The sequence below is a fragment of the Megascapheus bottae genome, chromosome 9 (assembly GCF_031878675.1).
Source record: "Megascapheus bottae isolate mThoBot1 chromosome 9, mThoBot2.hap1, whole genome shotgun sequence".
In the NCBI taxonomy this organism is placed as follows: Eukaryota; Metazoa; Chordata; class Mammalia; order Rodentia; family Geomyidae; genus Megascapheus; species Megascapheus bottae.
In genome coordinates this window covers 58,602,616-58,615,704 of record NC_143517.1, presented here as the reverse complement: position 1 = coordinate 58,615,704, position 13,089 = coordinate 58,602,616, and the positions used below count along the sequence as shown (strand labels likewise).

General features: G+C 49.2%; 1 long non-coding RNA gene across 2 annotated transcripts in view; it reads right to left on the bottom strand.

Annotated features, from left to right (window-relative positions):
* The window catches only part of LOC150059240 (uncharacterized), a 168,788-nt gene that overhangs the window by 104,653 nt on the left and 51,046 nt on the right, over window positions 1-13,089 (bottom strand). For both annotated transcript variants that reach the window (XR_016536617.1, XR_016536618.1), the window contains exon 2: window positions 11,134-11,408. This is a non-coding gene — a long non-coding RNA (uncharacterized LOC150059240). The remainder of the gene's footprint in view (window positions 1-11,133; window positions 11,409-13,089) is intronic.

Sequence of the window (13,089 nt, the reverse complement as noted above, 5' to 3'; positions counted from 1 at the left end):
TGCACCTATTAGAAAAATGTACACAGGTGCTTTTGGTGGGGGAGGCATTTTGTGAACTATGTCAGAGCAGCAGTGCTTCCAGAGAAGTCACAGGGACTCTACAACACAGTAACTGGGTTCAATGACATGATCAGGTGGAGAGAGGAAAGGGAGACAGAGTCAGAAAGCTCCTCAGCAGAACATGTCATCAGCTTTTATCTCTGGGATGGATGAGACTCAACTATTTCCCCATCCCCAGGCAGCTTGCACTGCACTGAAAGTGCCTCCAGTCTGACCAGACTTGATCTCAGGGTCCCAGACAATAATGCTTTTAAGGGGAAGTCTCAGTAATGGTTCCATGTGCCAGGGGCACACACTTACAATCCTAGCTATTCAAGAGACAGATTTGAGGCTTACAGTTAAAAGACAGCAGAAGACAAATCTGCAAGACTCTTATCTCCAATTAACCAGCAAAATGTAGGAAAGGAAAGTCTGGCTCAAGTGGATGAACACCAGCCTTGAGCAGATAAGGCCAAGCAACAGTGTAAGGTTTCAAACCCTACTTACTGGAACAGAAAAAAAAAGGAGAGGAAAGAGGACAAAAGAAGAAGAAAGAAGAAGAGGAAGATGGCAATAGCATTAAAGGATGGATAATGTAAATGGACACAGAAACAGTAAAGGTCCAAAGTCCCAGAAAAAGCCAAGCACCAGGAAAGCTCACAGCCCAGTACCCACTGCGACTCTGTGTGGAAGAAATTTGGTTGTGTTTTACAGAGCCACACCACGCATTCGCCAACATCCATCACCCCCCACTGAAAAAAGGGAAAATTCCAAAAAGATGAGACAGCCATCAAACTGAGACAGAGTGCCATGAACAGCACACGGTCTCACTATAACTGCAATGGAATTTCCTCCTTAGTCACTGGAAGGCACGGGGCCTCAGATTCAGGCCAGGCAGGCCCCTGGAGCCACTGAATGAGCCGTTGTTTTCAGCTCCAGGGAACCCAAATCAGGAAGACGCTGGGTGTGGAAGGTTCATTTTTCCTTTTCCTCAGCTCCCACCCTTATCCAACCCTGCCAAGCACCCTCTCCTTACTACCAACAAAACATCACAGAAAACCTAGAATCCATATGTTGGGGTGATAGCTCAGACATGGGGAGGCCAGGTTTAACAGGAGGAGGTCTTTGTGGGAAAACACCAAGACTGCATTCGAGTTTTCTACAGAAAACTTCACAACCCACATCTGAGACACTGTGCAACAAGCCAGGAGTCCCTGGAAAGTCCGAACTCTTTCCCTGAACTCTCCTCTGCCTGCTACACCCTCTCTGTGTCCCGAAGGCAGGCAAACAGAACCTGGGTATAACTTCCTGTCATCCTCTGGAGTGCAGGCTGGCGATGGTTTATAACTTCCGGAGATCCTGCAGGGGGGCAAGGACTGTAAACATAACAGGCTCGTGTCACTTGCGTCTGGCACAAAGGCCTCCTGCAGGGCGGAGGATTCCAGGTTGTCTATCTGTAGCCAGTCTTCTTTTACTGCAATCACAGTGTGTTGGCTTTCGCGGCTAGGACTGGGGCAGCCTGGGAAGGGTGTGCTGGGAAGAATGGAATGCTTTGCATTCTTTCATTCTAAATGAAAGCCCTTAGAGCCTCCGTTTTTATTCATGCAATACTGATGAAATGGCTTCTCTCTTTTGAACTTGCTGGGAAAAGCATTTCCACCCTGGTGCATAGTAGGCACCCAGTTAAGGGTAAGAATCACTGGAGATCCTGGCCAGTGATAACTGTGCAGCAGGACCTCCAGTACCATGCTCATGACCTTGACATGTGACAGGTGCATGGGAACAGACTCAGCCTCACACAGCACATGCACCAAGAAAGGCACTGGCTTCCCCCAGGCAACAGAACACAGCCCCTACCCCTTCTGTCCCCTCACCCCAGCAGATAGCAGTAAAAGAAGGAAAAAGGCATGAGTCCTTTAAAGCCATTTCTCACCCACAGTATTGAACCAGAGAGGTACAATCTGCTCAGCCTAAGCCTAAACTTCTCCCCATTTTCCCTTTTCTCCTGATGTCTGTGGCTATCTAAACATTTATCATGATCAAGAAGATGCAAAATGCTCCAACTATCTGATATGCAATTCACTGCAACCGGAAACCTTGCCGCCATTTGGAGGATTTATTTTGGTGCTAACGAGAGAGCAGATGAATCCCCGGGAATGGTTTAATTAACTCCACAAATGGCAGCCAGGCATTCCCCTCACTATCTCCCCTCTCCCACCCCCCATCCTGCTCAGGCTTTCAAGATTTCCTCAGGTTTATCAGTGAGGACATAGGAATCTACAACAAGAAAAATCCATGAAGGAAGAGGGGGGAAAAATGAAGTCTGGCTGGGCCCATTCCAATGGCAGCCCCCAACTGCCCACATGATGGCAGGCAAGCTACTGCCCCTCTCTGAGCCACCATACGGTCACCTGGAAGGTGGTGATGATAACAACATCCAGGCATCACTGAAGACAGTTGTGTTGGGGGCTGGGCTAAGTGTACCTCATTTGTTTCTCAGAGTCCTCCCACACAGAGAGGTTATTATGACTCCATTTTGCAACTGGGGAGACAGAGGCAGAGAGACATGAAATAACTTGCCTGGGACCACATGCGTAGGGGCTGCATGTGACTAGATGGCAAGATTTGCTGGACCTCAGTTTTCTCAGCTGTGAAATGAGGGGAAGCTATGTGAAACACCACTGGATGATAATAAATGTACACATTCAGTGGAAGCCATAGGGACCCCTGAGTCGCTTCTCAACCAACATTAGTTAGACACACACACACACACACACACACACACACACACACACACAAAATCAACCAGTGCACAAATGTTACTCAGTTATTGTAAAGGAATAAGCAAGGCCTTATCTCCCATCGTGCTTTCCATCTTGAACAAGACACAGGATTCTGCCATCCTGGGATCACTTTCCCTCTGTCCCCAGCTTCCTTCAAGCTCTCAGACTCCCCACAAGCACAGAATGTTGACCTCCCAACCCTCCTGGAATGGGGACAGGGGTCATTTTAGACAACACAGCCTTGCCCCAGGCTTCTTGCAGAGCAACCCAGGGACGCTATCCCCACCATCCGCAAGCATGGGCCGTGTTATTACGGAATGTTTGTGCCTCTCATGATTTCTATGTTGGACTAAACAAAAGATGCCAAGGCTGTGACAGTAAGAGCTGGGTTATTAGTGACGAATGGATACCACAAATAAGAGCTGCCGGTACAAAGAAATGGAAGCCCTAGAGGAAATCTTCTCAATTAATCAGATCTACCCCTAGATAAAACCTCAAGACATCCTGAAACGAATCATCTCCCAGTGGGGACTTCATAGCTCAGCACACTCAAGTTCAGGTGAGAAGGCTGGATAGTGGTCTCGGTACAACCCCAGCCCTGTACCCCCAAAACAAGCCACACAGTGAAGTGGCTCCAGTCTGACCCCAGGCCTCCATCTGTGTTTTTGAGTCTTGGAAAGACAAAGAGCAAACAAAGTTTTCTTCAAGGAAGTTTGGCACCTACAAGAACCCAAAAAAGCTAGGCACAGTGCCTCGTGCTTGAAATCCTAGCTACCCAAGTGGCTAGGATAGAGATTCACAGATGAAGGCCAGCCTGAAACCAAAAGGTGCTACATTTCTACAGAAAAGGCTGAGCATGGTAGAGAAAAAAAACCAACAAGAATAGGAGGATTGCAGTCCAGGCTGACCTAAGACTGAAAGTGAGACTCTATCTTAAAAGGGCTGGGGAGTTGCTTAAAGTGGTAGAGGACCTGTCCGATAAGGGTGAGGCCCTGAGCTCAATCCCCTCTAAGGGCTTGCCCATAGAATCACCAGGGTTCTGAAAACACTTGGAATGCAGGCAGGTCCTGGATTTCTGGGGCTAGGGAGGCAACAGGCCACCCCTCCCTTCTATTCCCCTCTCCTCCCCTCCCCTCTCTTGCCTGTCCTGTCACCTCTGGCTCTGAAAAGCCAGGCTTGACTTTCCATTCCACTGTTCTCGACTAACAACCCTTAGCCATTTCTGAACAAGGGGTCCTGCATTTCCACTTCCACTGAGGCCTTCAGGTTACGTAGCTGACCCTGCCTTCCCCAGTGGAGCCATCAGGCCAGCAGAGAGGGTCTCCTCTCCCTGCCTCAACATCCAGGAGGTTGAACACCTACCTCAGAGTAGCTACAGATGTCTGGGCTCTGCCTGCTCATCACTTGGCACCTGCGCTCTGTGTCCCCCAACTGCATAGGTACCTGCAAGGGAGTCACTGTGTCGGGACCTGGCTGGCACACTGGACACGGGTATCTTGAGAGCTCATGAAAGCCAGAGGTAGACACATACCTCGGAATGATGGGGAGGGGGGACACACAATCATTATCATCAATGTCTTCTCCTTGAAGACTCAGTTGGCCCCAGGAATGGTATCATTTAGAGATCTGAGAATTCTGTACAGATAGGCTTATCCTGCCCAGCACCTAGACCCACATCTCCCTATTCTCTCTTGGGATTAATCTGCACCCCTATCAGAGCAAAATCATCCTCAGTCCCCTCGGTCCAATCACAAGGGAGGGTTTTGCCCTATGACATAGCTTAATTTCATGCTTGAGCTGGGCTCTGAACTCCATGACGGAACACAAGGCAAGATCTCCTGGAGCGGCTCTCCCAACACAGGGCCCTTTTTCTGGCTTCTTACTTAGTGTTTCCGATCTGCACAATTCATATTATGTAGAGGAATTATCCCAAGCCCACATAGAAGGTTCTGGAACCTGAAGAGACTTTCCAAACGGCTCAATACATCTACAGAATCTCCCCTGCTCTGGCCACAAAAGCAAGGCAGAGTTCCTGGTCCAGATCGTCTGGAATGTGTACAGCTATGTCATCTTGTCTTGAGCAAGTGCTGCAAGGCCTGGAAGAAATGGGCTCCAGGCCATAGCAGACTCCGCCCAGGACACTGGGCTCAGCTCGTACTGGCTATGAGATGCTGCCTCTGGGGCTCCCTGGGGATAGCAGGCAGGCCAGCTCTCAGTCAATTTCTCAGAGGTGACTCATTTGTCCTCTCAGCATGTACTGGAGGGTCACAAGACCGGTGGCCCAGTCCTCCAATGAGAATGAGGAGCCAGAGCCTCCCCACACAAGTCCCCAGAATTGCCTAAGCTGACTCCATACTGAGAAACAGCAGCGTCATGGATCTGACGTGCCCCCTCTGATCTCTCCAGGGAGAGTGCAGCCAGGCTGGCTCTCAGTGCTCGGAACCAAGCAGAGATGGATTCACAGTTTCTGATGGAGCATGCTCGGAGGGGGGACCAAATGGCCAAGGCCCATGTGACGCCCTCTCATTTTCACACATCAGCTTCCTGGAGGAGGAGATGAGGGCCCAGAGAGGTCAAGCGATCTTTCCAAGATACATACAGCCAGAAAGTCCCGGCCTTACCTGTGTCTTAAGTTTTCTAACATCTCCCCAGAATATTTTTCTATCAGGAAAAGTCTTATTAGCACATCCTACTGTTTCCTAATCATGTAGCTAGGGGTTTTTCTGGGACCCCTGGGTGAACAGAAAGCTGGGGAGCTTCATGGCAGGCTATGTTTATTTGCTGATGTCGTCGCCTCCTGCTAAACTGTCCAACCTCCAGGTGACTCACAGCTCAGGAGCAGAAAGGCCCATGCTGTCCCCACCCACCAGCAGCAAGAGATGGTGGCAGACAGATGGGAGAAGACACCTCCCACCCAGCAAGTAGTCCACATTCTATCAGAGTGAGGAGGAGGAGGAGGAGGAGGAGGAGGAGGAGGAGGAGGAGGAGGAGGAGGAGGAGGAGAAAGCTCCTAACTGCCCCCCCACCTCAACCTTCCACTACAGGAAATGACACATTTCCCAGCAAGGTGAAAGCCACTAGGACCAACTCGGATCTGGGTTCACTGCCAAGGCCACCATGCTCTAGCTAGATGGATCATCACAGCCAGTTTCAGAATTAGGCCTGGCTCAGTGGACCTACGTAACCTGACACGCCTAACTCCAGTGTGGTACGCCAGTTAAAGCCACTCTTCTGGTCTTCACCAGATTGCAGGTCATACCATCGTACCTGGCATGGTTTGGATTCCAAGTGGATGCCTGAGAGTCATTCCCTTCTCCCAAGACAGCCTGCACTGTCGTTCCAGAAGAGGCCCAATTCACATACCCTGGCCTACACTTCAAGGGACCAAGGCCACGGTCCTGCCCCACCTAGCGAGATTCCCCCTGAAGTGCTCTAAACCTTTACAGGCCTCCAAGTTCACTGAGGGATGACGAGGGCTTGGGGAAGGGGTGGGAGGTCAAGCAGAGACCCTGTAGACGCTGCTCCCGTCCATTAACTTTGGAATTCCACCGGCCAGTGTGTTCTCAAGACTTTCACATGGTCAAATAATCACCTGGAAGGAGGAGGCAGCAATCCTCATACCCACAGGCTCTGGCTGGGAGACAGATCTGTGGGGTGCAGCTCGCAGCCCCCTACCCCCACATGGGGCATCACTAACATTTAGAGAGCCAGTGCTAGATGGCCAAGTAAGAACAAGAGCTTAGCAGATCTCGTGATCGGTAGATTAACTTTGTGAAGCTCAGAGAGGTTAAGGGAATTGGGCAAGGTCATACAAATATAAAACAGCAGAAGTTCAAGATCTGGTTAACCTGGCTCCAAAGACCAATAATGGCAGATATCAGTCCAAGGAGATAGGACCTCTTTACTATAACCATTCTCTATAGCAGGACACTGAGTGACCGTGCCTAGAGTCCAGGCCTTCTAACTCAAAAGCCACTCACATGAGTGTGAGATGGAATGCTAATCCAGAGACAGAATACTACATCTTCTAAAGAGGGCCCCTGAGGTTGCAATTGCCAATGCCTCAAAGGTAAATGTACTTGTCAGTTTCACACACACACACACACACACACACATGCTCCACAATGACAGAACCAGCCCTCCCGTGTGAAGGATTTCTTCTATATTTCCTGCAAAAAAAAAAAAGCAGTGATGTAACCATTCATCTGCTGTTTAACTGGCCTCCTATATAAACATGACATCTCCCACAGCTTTGCAGCAGGGCCTGTGATCAAGCAGTCTATGTTTTTCAAAGACTAACAGGCTCCCTTCATTGAAACTAAGAACAAACTACAGTTTATTAGCTCAAGCTTGTGCTTACAAATAAGGTTTTTTTTGGCTCGGGGTCACACTCACTCCTTCACATATCACACATGGCAGTTTTCCAGATGTAGATGCGAGGTAGGAAAGTTTGCCAATCCTTAAGTTAGACACAAATATAACGTACTTTGCATGTTGTGCTAGCTAGGAAGCTCAGAACTAAATTTAGCATTGTCTGCATAATTCATCTTCAGTATTTTTATTTCTCTACATATATACATATATGTACAGATGTATACATATACATATATACACAAAAAAACAAATATATATATATATATATATATACACAAACACACATACAAACACAAAACTGAGTCAGTCTCTTTACATAGCCTACCCTGGCCTTATCCGCTGGCCTCTGCCTCCTGAGAGCTAGTCTCGTACCACCACACCCAGTTCTGTGCCTATATATTTTGGTCTAATTCCACTGTAATATTTAGCTTAACAACTCTTGTTCCCTCATACAGGGGTTCATGGGAAACTCTGGATGCCCAGTAGATGTAAGAGCTGGCAAGTGAAATTAGCAGCTACAGTCAATTCCAGCAGCACTGCATGACTATAAGATAACATTTGACTAATTCTTCTGGGTTTCTAACTATAGACCACCTGGTACACTCACATCATCAGGAATCTTCCAGAATGAAAGTAAATCTCAGTCTGTTAAAGGCTCCACTGACACAAGGCAGGAAGCACAACACAAGATTTGGTAAGATGGTAGAAGCCATGCAGCCACGATACCACAGAGCTACACAAAAACCTGCCACAGACACTAGTGGCTCATGCTTGTAATTCTAGCTATGGAGAATAACAGTTCAAAGCCAGCCAAGGCAGAAAAGTCCACAAGACTCTCAGCTCCAGTTAACTAACAAAAAAAGCCAGAAGTGGAGCTAGGGCTCAAGTGATAAATTGCCAGCTTTGAGCACAAAAGGTCAAGGACAGTCCCTGAGTTCAAGCCTCAGTACTGGCACCAAAAACAGTATCATCAGCTATTCTTGGCACACTTTGAGGAAAGGTGGTGATGCAGGAGTTGGGGCACGGAGGGCACTCAGCTTCTGTGCTTCCACAGATAACTAACTGCATCAACTCTCTTGACCTCCCTGAGCCTATTACTTCACAGATGGAGGCCACGCCCTCCTCCCTATAAGGAAATAGGGGTGAGCTTTATCCAAGTGTGTCAATACCCACTCTCTGTCTCTGTCTGTCTCTGTCTCCTCTCTCTCTCTCTCTCTCTCTCTCTCTCTCTCTCTCTCTCTCTCTCTCTCTCTCTCTCTCTCTCTCTCTCTCTCTCTCACACACACACACACACACACACATACACACAGCTATGTTCACTGGGAACCCACAGGAAGGCAGGTGTCTACTCCCATGGGGGACAGAACTAGGCCTGGCATCCTGCCAGGTTGCTGAAGACAGGGGAAGCGAGCACAGACAGCCAGGTTTCAAGCTGTAAGCAGAAAGCCTCTGCCTCATCATTACCTAACTGGTGCTGGACTTGGCTGCCATGTCCTGGTCTCCTGTCTCACAAAATCTGTCATCCCTGCTTTCCTTCCAAGCATCGCAGCAAGTAGAGAAACAGGGACCGAATAGGGACCAGAGGAGCTCGGCTGAAGCCAGAGGGCTTTGGGAAGAAGCTGACTCTCTTTGCTCCAGATGCTGCGGTCTGTGGCTTTGAGACTGGGTGGCACTATGTGTCCCGGGGTCTCTCACTTTGCCTCTCTGTGCTCCACTTACTCCAGCCATAAAACAGATGACAAACACTCTTGTCTACCCCACAGCTCTCCTTGGAGGTTTGGCTGGGGCAATGCTGGCCACATCCCCTCACAGAGCTTGGCTTAATAAGTAGTGATTATTGCTACATCCGTAGACATAACAGGCAACTTCCCGTCCGCTGCTGGCTGGACACTCATGGCTAGCCATCACACTGTATATGTCTTGGATGCCCGAGGGTACCACCAGTCAGTCATCTCGTAAGAGGAAGAAGAGACAGCCCAGATCATGGCAAGGAGGAAGAAATAAAAGGGAAGGGGTGGGAGAAGGTGTGAAAAGGTGGAGGAACCTGGGAGGGCAGGAGGAGGGAAGAGACTGTTGGACAATGAGCCCATGAGCTCTGGTTCCTACGTTGCTCCTTCTCCATCCCAGCCAAGCCCCAATGCATGCCTCCTGGACTCTAGGAGGGAGAACCCTAAAGGCTGTCACTTCTAAGAAAGTGAGCACCCACAGAAGTTTGCAATGTACGTATTCTGAAGACCTGAAAAGGACCTCTCAACCCCCTCAGCTGCTCAGGATGAAACATTGGGCAGACTTTGCTTCTGGTTCTGCATTCTCCTGAGTTAACAGCCTTGTGTAGACGTCAAAGTTCCCAGAACCTCAGTGAGTGTTCTCAGCCGTAGCATGGGCATACCATTACTCGACTGGAAAGGCTGCTGAATTTGGTTCTCTCTGTCCTTTTGCAATCCTGGGGGTTGAATCCAGATGCTGTATCTATCAACAGCCAGACAAACACTCTGCTACGGAAGCCACATTCCACCCTTTTTGTTGGGACTGTGTATTCCAAGATAAGCTCTCACTAATGTTGTCCAGGCTATCCTAGGATTCATGATTTTCCTGCCTCTGCCTCCTAAGTAGCTGGGATTACAGATACGCGCCACCATTGCCCAACTCTCAGAACTTTCCGGGGAACTAAAAACAAAAGACAGTCAGCATTTCATAGAACCAACTCAAATATGTCAAATGAAGTGTCTGCTATGTGCCTGGCCTCAGATGCCGTGCCAGCAACAAGAGACCCAAGGAACTCCACTCACTTCCTCTTACAAGTGAATAGGAAGGTAAAACATCAGAAAGCTGAGGCTGGAACAATATAACTACACCCAGAGAGCTCCGATCACGGAAGCCAGGAAGGCCTGTGTGAGAGGCACCTCCAGCATAGTAGAAAAAGGGTCTCCACCACCATCAGACAAAAGCCTCAGCCCAGGTCAATCATGGTAGCCAAAGGTCAGGTGCCTTCGGATGACCTGATTGTGCCTCTGTTTGGTGGCCCTCTTCTTCACAAAGCCCAGTACTAAGATAAACGTGTCTCAGAGGTCCAATCCCCCAGGTCAGGCCTAGCCCAGAGGTCGCTCAGAGCCTCTCTTGCTGCTCAGCTGTAGAGCTACACAGGAAGGCTCTGTTTTGCCCCTGCCCACTGCCAACCTTCCACTCTGCCTTCCTTTAGGGTGCCAAGGACAGCGACCTTTCACCAGCTGCCCATGCTGACCAGCAGTGTCCAGAGAAAAGTCTCACGCTGCCTACCAGGTCCTGCCCAGAAAAGCTGTCTAGGGCCAGGCAAAGAGCCACCTTCAGCCAGCACTGTGGTGACTACGTGCTGAGAGCCTGCCCCCCCACCACACACCGTGTCTATTTTGTCACCCTCAGCACCATCCCTGGAAGGTGTCCAGGTGCCAAGATCACCCCGTGGAGGAGAGACATGAAAGGAACCTGGGCCTCGCTTTTTAGAGTCACAGAGAAATTCATACCTGGGACAGCCATCTATCTATCTGCTGACACACACCTCTCATAGCACTGGTCACCTGGTTTCATGTCCTCAGTTCTAAGCACAGAGTTGAAAACTTACACTTCTCTGCCAACCTTTCCTACAAAGCTACCAGCATCTTGATTTATTCTCCATAATGCCTTCACTTATCTTCCCTTCACCCTGAGATCCCATGCCAGGCCCCTCTATGTCTTAGGCATGGACAGGCTCACCTGGTCATGGTCCTGTATTCTGCACAGGCCAGCAGGCAGGGAGAAGTAACAGATACCACAGCTCATGACAGGGAGAAAACATCTGAATTTCCATCTATCTCCCGGGGCACCCTACCCCATGCCAGACCCATTACCACCTGCAGCCAGGACGGCCTGGCACGATCCTGCTGTACTCTGGACAGGATACCAAGAAAAAGACAGGGCTTACGTTTCAGAGGGAGCCATCAAGAGGGCAGATCAAACACTCTAGTCCCCATCAGGTGCAGAGATCCGGCCCTCGAGGCAGCTGTGATCCTCATCAGGCTGGAGCAATCGACATGGCACTGGGGCCAGGCACTTAACACCAACATAGCATCCTGAATCACACGGTGGCGGGGGCTGGGACTTCAGGGCAGGCATCTTCCAGCATTGCTTTTCACTAGAAATCCATGGGCTGAGAAAATTCTGATTTATCTTTTATCTCTCTCTGGTCAAAGAGTAGACCTGGACAGGAAAGAAGGAACAACAGTCGGGTCACAATCACACATGCAAAACAGCCTTGAGTCACCTTCTCTCCTGACTGTATCACTCAAAGAACTTTAACTCGCCAGGACTCTGGTACCCACAAGGAAGCCCAGAAAGGCCTTAGACCAGACCTGCTCCAGGCACAGAGCCGCTCCCTGCAAGGTCTTCACCCAGGGCTCCTCAGAGCCGCCAGTGAAGTGAACAGGCAAAAAGAGAACGTAGTACAGAGCCAGAGAGTTAGGTGGCTGGCCTGGAAGTCTGACTTGGCATCTGCCCAGCTCCCCCGCTGGGCTGAGAAGGCCCTAGAGGAGTTTAAAGTCAGCTGGTCGGAAGTCATTCTTTGTTTTGTTTCTTTTTTCAAGACAACCACAAAACCTTGGCTTAGCTCCAGGCTGAGCCCTGCACTGAGAGGGAAGCCTGGGGCCTCTTTCCCATTCACTCATTCACACTCATTCAGCAGTTCCTGGCTTGGACAAGGTACCAAGCACTCTTTCCAGGTACAGGTGATGTCTTTGTGTCCCCAACCCAGTCCCAGGGGTAGGTGAAGAACAGATCTGGGCTTTGCATTAGTGGTTCATGAACCCTGTAAATCCTACATAATCAGGAGACTGAGAGCTGAGTACCACCATTTGAAGCCAGCCCAGGCAGAAATATCCCTGAGGTTTATCTCCAATAAACCAACAGGAAGCTACAAGTGGTGGTGTTACTATCACTACCAGCCTGGAATGAAAGCTAAGAGTTCAAGCCCCAGTACTAGAATGGACCACACACACACACACACATACACACACACACACACACACACAATCACTCCACAGTCTCTAGGGCTTAAGGCCTAGCTTCGCCCAGCTGCCCAATGAAAGCAGTAACCACGTCAAGCTGATGTCTGCCACTGTTCCACTCGGAATCCTAGTCTCTCTATCTCATGCCTGCTGTCTTAATGTATCAACCTGTACAAAAGAGGACCTGCATCTAGTACTTAAAATGGGGTTCCAAATTAGCCTACCAAATTACTGGTATTACTATTCTAGGACTGTGTGGCTTTCAACTTTGCTTTGGAGGATTGTTATTTTGGAGTTGGTTGGTTGATTAGATTTGGGGTAGGTTGTTTATTTTCTTGACATGGGTCTTGCTGTTCTTAACCCTTATTATCCTCATCTGTGAAATGAACATGAACAGCATCCACTGTTTCATAATTCCACTGTGAGACTGTGCTATATTCTCAATATCTGTGTGTCCTCAAAACGCCTGTGTTGCAATTCGACCCACAACGGTGATGGGCATTAGGAGGAAGAGACGACTGAGGTGTAATTAGACCTCAGACAAGCTTAGTGTCCTAAAAGGAATCAAAGGGATCTCTGCCAGCAAGAAGACACCACCTGTGAAGCAGACTATGGGCCCTCAACCAGATACCAAATCTGTATGGTCCCTTGTCTTGGGACTTCCAGCCTCCAGAACCATGAGAAATACATTTCTCTTTTTAAGGCTACCAAAAGGTGTGTGTGATAGCCACCCACACGGAAAAGTGGACAGGACATCATCAACCTCCATCTGGATAGCACAAGAGCTTGTCCCTTCAAATGGAAGAAGCCATGTGCAAGTGCAGGCATCACCCCTGCACGATTCCTGCTCACTCCTCTTCACTCTCCATCTCCTAAAG